Source organism: Panthera tigris, chromosome A1 (assembly GCF_018350195.1).
Source record: "Panthera tigris isolate Pti1 chromosome A1, P.tigris_Pti1_mat1.1, whole genome shotgun sequence".
In the NCBI taxonomy this organism is placed as follows: domain Eukaryota; kingdom Metazoa; phylum Chordata; class Mammalia; order Carnivora; family Felidae; genus Panthera; species Panthera tigris.
In genome coordinates this window covers 215,174,994-215,182,657 of record NC_056660.1, presented here as the reverse complement: position 1 = coordinate 215,182,657, position 7,664 = coordinate 215,174,994, and the positions used below count along the sequence as shown (strand labels likewise).

At 36.1% G+C, this 7,664-nt stretch overlaps 1 pseudogene; it reads left to right on the top strand.

The window, feature by feature from the left end:
• The first annotated feature begins 3,568 nt into the window (after nt 1-3,568).
• On the top strand, nt 3,569-4,264 carry LOC102957004 (annotated as a pseudogene).
• Nucleotides 4,265-7,664: the final 3,400 nt, after the last annotated feature.

Genomic DNA, 7,664 nt, shown 5'->3' with positions numbered 1-7,664 from the left:
TTATGCTTGGTTCTCCAAGCGTTTCTTCTAACTTCACTATCATTGTTCAAAATATATGGTAATCTTATTCCTGCTAAAAGTAAAACAGTTTAGGTTTTTATACCCTCTAGGAATATTTACAGTTTAACTGGTGAATGTAAAATATTGATTGAACTTTGTGATTCTAGTGGCGGTGTATTAGACAATATGACAGACGGAGATGTGTTTTAGGGTAGAGAAAATATCTCGCTTGCCATTCTCAATTAAGGGATCCCTGTCAAATACAATAAATTTAAAACAATTTATGGATAACAAGCGAGAACTATTTTGCTCTGTGACAAAATTTCAGAAACACCACAACGAATTAACTGCTGCAAATCAGCAGGGGACTTTCTCCATTTGTGCCCAATGGCAGAAGTCCGACCATTATTCTGTGAGCTGGCGTTTGTTTTCATAGCACACATCACAATTCGACCACACAGGAAAAGTGGACGTTTTCTTTATTCAACTTTTTTCTTAAATAAAAAAGGAAGGGAGAGATAATTGGCCATTATCTCACATATTCCAAGGGCAACACCTTCCTTTGTGGCCTGTTGTTTCAGCTTTTGTTCAGGTTTCATCCTGTTTTCCCTGGGCCACTATTACAGCTTCTAAAAGTTAAGTTGAATATAAATATAAATTTCTGCTCTTTTTTTTTTTTCTAATCACGGTATCAATGTTTATGTTTTCTCCCTGTGGCTAGTGACTAACCTCCTGAATCCTGCTTTCAAAATTGATTTGAAGTCTATATTCAATCATGCATTTCCATGTCTAATACATTTCTCTCTCTCTTGTCTTGTCCACTGGAGACAGAGGATTTCTTTGTACAGCATCTAAGTGTTTTCTACTCTTCCAGAAAAAACACGAACCACTTCTATACCTTCTGTGCCACCCGACTGACATCCACGTCTCATGTTTTCTGCCTAATTCATTGCTCCTCTCTTCTACCCTTTAGAAAACCCATGCTCATTCTTAAAGTCAAATACCACTATTGTAAGTCCTTCTTAAATTTCCTGAGTTCCAATGGAATAGTGAGTAAATTTTTAATACTTTTTATTATAAATGTTTTGTATCTTCCTTACAGATCAGATTCTGTCATTTAGATTCCATGAATAATGTATCACAGAACACTTACTCACTCTGCCCAAAGTCATACAATAAGCTGAATTCAGTTCACTTATAGGAAACAGTCCCAGCTTTTGAAAAAGAAGTTACTGTGTGGTCCAGTGTCCTTCCTCAAGATCATTGACACATCTCTATTTCCTCATGAGTGCTCATAACTCTTTCTGTTGGTGGGTTCAGATGTTAGTGTTTTCTTCCTCTTATCAAAGTAGCCTTTTCCCAACAAATTTGCTAATCGCTGACAACTGACAGTTACACAGTCTGTCACTGATGGTGTTTTATGTGATACATTGATCAATTCTTAAACCATTTCTTCTTTCCTGTGCAAGAGAACCACTTTGACCAACCTTTTAGCCACAATTGATAAATACTACTGTTATCTGTCCTGAAATATGGCCAGTCTGGAAAAGCTAACTAGTGGCATTTGGGATTTCTGTGTTAGAGAAATGTCTGTTCTCTGTTCTTTTTCATTGGTAAGAATCTTTTTCCATTGGCTATTATTTATTGATGAAGCAATGACAATGCTGAAGGAGTAGAAGTAGAAAATATCAGCGAAAGTCAAGGCTGACATCTGTCGAGCTGAATAGCTTCAGTTTAGTTTTAAATAGAGACTTTAGAGGAATCCAGAACGATGAACATACCATTTATGGCACGTTAAGAATTATCTTTCAAACATTAATATGCAATACAAAATGTGAGGAACAGCTATTACTTATTATCTAGCTTAAACGATAATACATTATACAAATTATACACCACTATTTACTTTGTACCATACTCTCATGTTGCATCCACCTTCTCTCTGATACATAGAAGTAATCATGTTGAACTTACCGTTTACTTTCAGGCATCATAATTTTACTGTGAGTAAATGTGCCCTTAAATAATACAATATCAGTATCTCATGCTCTATATGTTTGATATGATTTCATCCTGTGAGTAAATTTCTACAAAATGCTTTGCTTGCTTAAACACGTGTTGCTGAGGTCACTGATGTTTCGTACAGTTCTTTGCTCAATGTTGTATAATAGTTTATTGTATGAATACAATGCAATCCTGAAATCTAGGCTATCCCTAATCTCTGCTTTTGTAAACATTGCTGTGATAAATAATTCAGTCTGTATCTTCTGTGCTTTTTTTTTTTTTTACAATTTTTCATCGAAATATATACACTGAGGTTGAATTATAATGCATAGGTCACATGAATGCTAAACTTTAATAACTGTTGTAAAACTTCTTATACCAGCCTAGTATAAGATACCATGTAACTACTTGTCTAAAAGTTGTAAGGAATTCTCAAAAGAAACTTGTAGACTTAATTAGTGAAATTAGGAAGGACACATGACATAAGAGCAACGCGCAAATATCAATCTGATTCTATATGTTAATAATAAATAATTTAAAATGAAACATTTATACATCCCTGTATATAGAGAGAGAATGAAAACATATACATCAAATGAAATACTTAAGTGTAAACCGAGTAAAATATATACATGGGATGTATATATGAAAATGAAAAAAAGTTAAGAACTTTCATAAGTAATTGAGATGTAGCATATTTATGGGTTGGAAAGCTCGATATTATTAAGATATAACTTCTCCACAAATTGATCTATAGATTTAAGAAAATTTTAATCAAAATCCTGGCAAAATATATTATAAAAGTAGACAAGAATATTCCCTAATACACTAGTGAAACAAACTAGAGTTTATAAATAGGCCTATACAATCATAGACAATTAATTTTTGACAAAGTTTCAGACATAATTCAATAGAGAAAGTATGGATTTTCTTCAACAAATGGTGTTGGGACAACTGAACACCAATATGCAATAAAAAAAAATGCCTTGACTTCATCTTCACAGCTTATAAAAATCCCCTGAAAATTGATTATAGATCTAAATATAAAATGTAAAATAAAAATTTAGAAGAAAACACGCACACACATCTCCATGATGTTGGCTTAGGCAAAGAGTTCTTAGACACAGCATCAAAAGCGTATCTTTAAAATACAGGGGAAAAAAAAAATCTGACAAATTGGATTTAGGCCAAATCTAAAATTTTTGCTCTGTGAAAGACACTGTCAAGAGAATGAAAGAATAAGCTACATATTCAGAGAAAACTGCATACCCAGCAAAGGACACACGTACAGAATATGTGAAGGCCTGCCAAAATCAAACCGAGAACACGTGCAATCCAAGTTTTCAAGTGGATAGTTTCCTTGAGCATATACTTCACCAAGAAGATAGACAGCTGGCAAATGAGAACAAGGAACTATCATTACCATCAAAGAAGTTCAAATGAAAACCACAGTAAGACACCACTAGTGATCCCCGGGCCTCACAGGGTCGGTTTGCAGACCAGTAGGAGTCAGTGCCTCGGGCCCGGGCCCCGCCTCCAGCTGTCCTTCCAACTTGGCCCAGTGATGCCAATGGACCTCAGCAAGCGGTCCTGGCCTGTGACCTGCAGCAAGTGGAAGAGCGGCCACAGCATCCGCTGCAGGTCAAAATCTTCGGAGCACAGGTGGATGGAGCTGGGCAAAGTGCTGACGCCCACCCGGGTTAAGAACCAGCCCACCGGTCTTGCATGGGATGGCCTCAATCCAGGTGAAGTGCACACCTTAGTGGTGATAGATCCAGATGCTCCCAGCAGGAAGGACACCAGAAACAGAACGGCACCATTTTCTGCTGGTCAGCCTGAAGGGCAGTTACATCAGCGGTGGTACGATCCTTCTGATTAAGTCGCCTCTGGGCCTCCCAAGGCCACAGGCCTTCGCCACTAGGTCCGGCTGGTCTTCAAATACAATGGGCCACTGGCTTGTGAGAAGCCCATTCTCAGCAACCAATCTGGGGACGGCCGTGGCGAATTCAAAGTGGCATCCTTCTGCAAAAAGGAGCTGGGACCCCCGGTGGCCGGCACGTGTCACCAGGCAGAATGGGATGACCAACTGCCCAAATTCTGTGAGCAGCTGCCTGGGAAGTCGGGAAATGCTAGAAGACAGAAACCATCCCAGAGGTCTGGAGCAGTGTTCTCAAGTTCAGGGATGCATGTAGATTCCTCTGCTTCTCCTTTCCCATTCTCACAGATGAGGCCAGAGCAATCAGGTAGTGGTTTAAGCTAGCTTTTCCACCTGCCTGTCGTTTATAATTGAGAGGGTCACACCCCGGTTTATGTTTTGATCACATTTGAATTCCACTTGCGGCGGGGGGAGGATGCATTTTGGTACTAGCAACCCAGAATTTAAAGAAGAAAACATTCAGGTAAAAAGAGTAGGCCTACATTAGGCCAAAGAATCTCTAAGGGAGGTTTACATAAAAAGAGATTTGTTTCTTCTTCTTCCATTGTGAACTGGAGTCCCAAATTGTGCATGACAACACTTCTGGGTGGTGTTTTTACAGCCAGCTCTCTCACTAAGACAGCCAGCGTTTGACGTGTCCCCAGTGTGATGATGTGCCTTGGGCTGCTTACTAGGGTCAGTGTCCTGCTCTGGCTCCTTTAAAGAGCAGTACTGGAAAAAACAATAGGGACAGTCACTTTGCCGTCAAGACCCTGCCATCGAGATGAGCTGCAGGGCTGAGTGAGTGAGGGTCAGAAATCTCTAAGTCTGTGCCTCTTAAACTCGACATTCCGTCTGTGTAAGAAAAGATGATCGGGAGTTGTGGAATGTTGTATTAATTCTGCTGTTTGCTTATAGTTGAATACAAATAAAAACATTATGTGAGGAAGAAAAAAACAATAAGACAGCATTGTACGCCTGTTAGAATGAGTAAAATTAAAAATAAACTGATAATACCAAATCCTACCAACATGTGAAGCAACTAGAACTCTCCTATGTTTTCAGGAAGAATGAAAAATGGTACAGCCACTTTGAAAAAAAATTGGTAATTCCTTGTAAAGTTAAAGATACATTAGCATATAATCAGCAATCTCTCCCTAGCTATTTTCCCTAGAGAAATCAAAATTGATGTTCACACTAAAATGTGTACACAGATATTCATAGGAGTTTTATCCATAATCGCCAAGCAGTGGAAATAGCCCGAATGTTCTGTAATGAATTTATTGCCATTAGGTGAATTAATTATACAAAATATGGCATATTCATACAATAGAATGATAGTTAGCAATAAGTAATAGACTATAAATACAGGCAACAACTTGAATGAATCACAAAATAATTGTTTAGACTGAAAGAAACCAAACTTACCAAGGTTATGTGAGGCGTGATTGCATTTATAAGAGATTCTGAAAAATTACAAAACTACGGGATCAGAGAACATACCAATATTATAAAAATGGAAAGAAAAACTTGACTTCATGTAAATTTAAAGATTAAATTTAAAAAGAAAGCAAGTTAAATAGAAAAGAATCTCTGAGATCATATTATGCTTTGTACGGAATGATTTTGTTAAATGCCATTTCCACCACACCACAATTTCTGTGAAATGTTGACTGCAATTTTCCTTCAAGAAAACTACCTATTTGTTTGTTTCTTTGTTATTCTCTTTTTGCCTGTTGCATCTCTAGGAAAAGTATATACATGTAAATACATACTTGCCACCATTTTGGACACTTTAACTCATATATTTGGTTAACATTGTCTTTCTCATGCACCTTCGTCCTCTTTTCATCTTGTACTATTAAACTGTAGCTATGACAAATAGTCAAGTTGAGTTTAGTGCCGAATAAATACAGGAATAATGAATGAATAAAAAGTAGATCAAATATTTGAATTATATAAAACTACAATTGACACTGACACCCTAAATAATGTTTATACATTTCAGCCAGAGAACTTTCCTCACTTTATTGTCACTGTATTTATTGATGATATAACACTATATCACAATTATTTTCTTACAGATTCAGAAATTAAATGTAATAATTGTCAATATTTTCATGTATATTTTCTCTTTCTCTCTCTCCCCCAAAACTCTATAAGGTGTCTATATAATGTGAGTATATTATACAATATGACTATATGTGGGTTGTGTGTATTATACATATACATGTAGGAGCGCCTGGGTGGCTCAGTCGGTTAAACCTCCGACTTCGGCTCAGGTCATGATCTCTCACGGTTCATGGGTTTGAGCCCACGTCAGCTCTGTGCTGACAGCTCAGAGCCTGGAGCCTGCTTCATATTCTGTGTCTCCCTCTCTCTCTGCCCCTCCCCTGCTCATACTCTGTCTCTCAAAAATAAATAAAACGTTAAAAAAAATAAAAAGAAAAAGAAATAAAAATGTACTTTACATAGAGTATATGTTTATTTTTCTATTCACTTTGCATATACACACATACATTTTTTTTAAATTGGAAATGTATAGGTTGGTTTCTTGCTTTTATGCTCTTTCTAATTTGCAAAATCTCATAAACAATATCATTCTCATATATTGGTTATATTTAAAGTTCACTTAATTGCATTGTGTTCAATTATAAAATGATTTATTTGAGCATGCAGGCTTTTTCTATTTTTTCTGTTACATTATTTTATAACTTCTGTAATGTGTTTAATTACTAAATGTCCCTTTGATTCACGGTTTATTTTTGTGGGTTTGTATAGAATTAGAATATGCCACTATTAGAGTTGTGTTTTGTTTGTTTGTTTGTTTGTTTTGTTTTGTGTTTAAGTCAGACCCATGCCCAGTGTGGGGCTTGAACTTAGAATCCTGAGATCAAGAGTCCCATGCTCTGCTGATTGATCCGCCACTAGCCCCTGAAATATGCCACTATTAGACTTAAGTATCAGCTATTTCTTTTGTTTACCTTTACCTCAGACTTTTGATAAACAGTGTTAAAAAATTAATTCAAATCATTTATCTGTTCAATTAATCCCTTTCCATACTGAAGTACAACTTTGAAAATTAATAGGAAGAAACTTTTTGCTTTGGCATAGCTCTAGAGAGTCAAATTAATCATATTTATATTCAAATTCACGTGGCTGAAATTATAAGTGATTTGATTTTTAGTAGTAGAATCTTTGTGGTCGAATCATATTAAAATAGTGTAAAAACATTCTCTAAATATTTTGATAACTTGACATAAATGTAAATAGAATTTTAACTGCTATCCCTGATTTCCACATTATAGAAAAAAGACTGATTAATAATATAAGAAGCTATAAATAGCTTCTTTAAATATAGTTCTGGCCAATATTAGCTGCCCAATATCAAAGAAACAAAATACACAATTGGTTAGAAATAACACGTGTAATAATTTCATTATTTTAGTTTTATTTTATTTTATTTTTTACAAATGTAATAATTTTAAAATTATCATTCACATAGGGGTGCCTGGGTGGCTCCCACTATTAAGCATCTGAGCCCTGATTTCTGCTCAGGTCATGATCTCATGTTTTGTGGGATCAAACCCTAGAGCTCTGTGCTAAAAGCACAGAGCGTGCTTGGGATTCTCTCTCTCCGTCTCTCTGCCCCTCCCCAACTTGCCTGTGTGTGTGCATGCACTTGCTCTCTCTCTCAAAATAAATAGATAAACTTAAATATATATATATATATATATATATATAT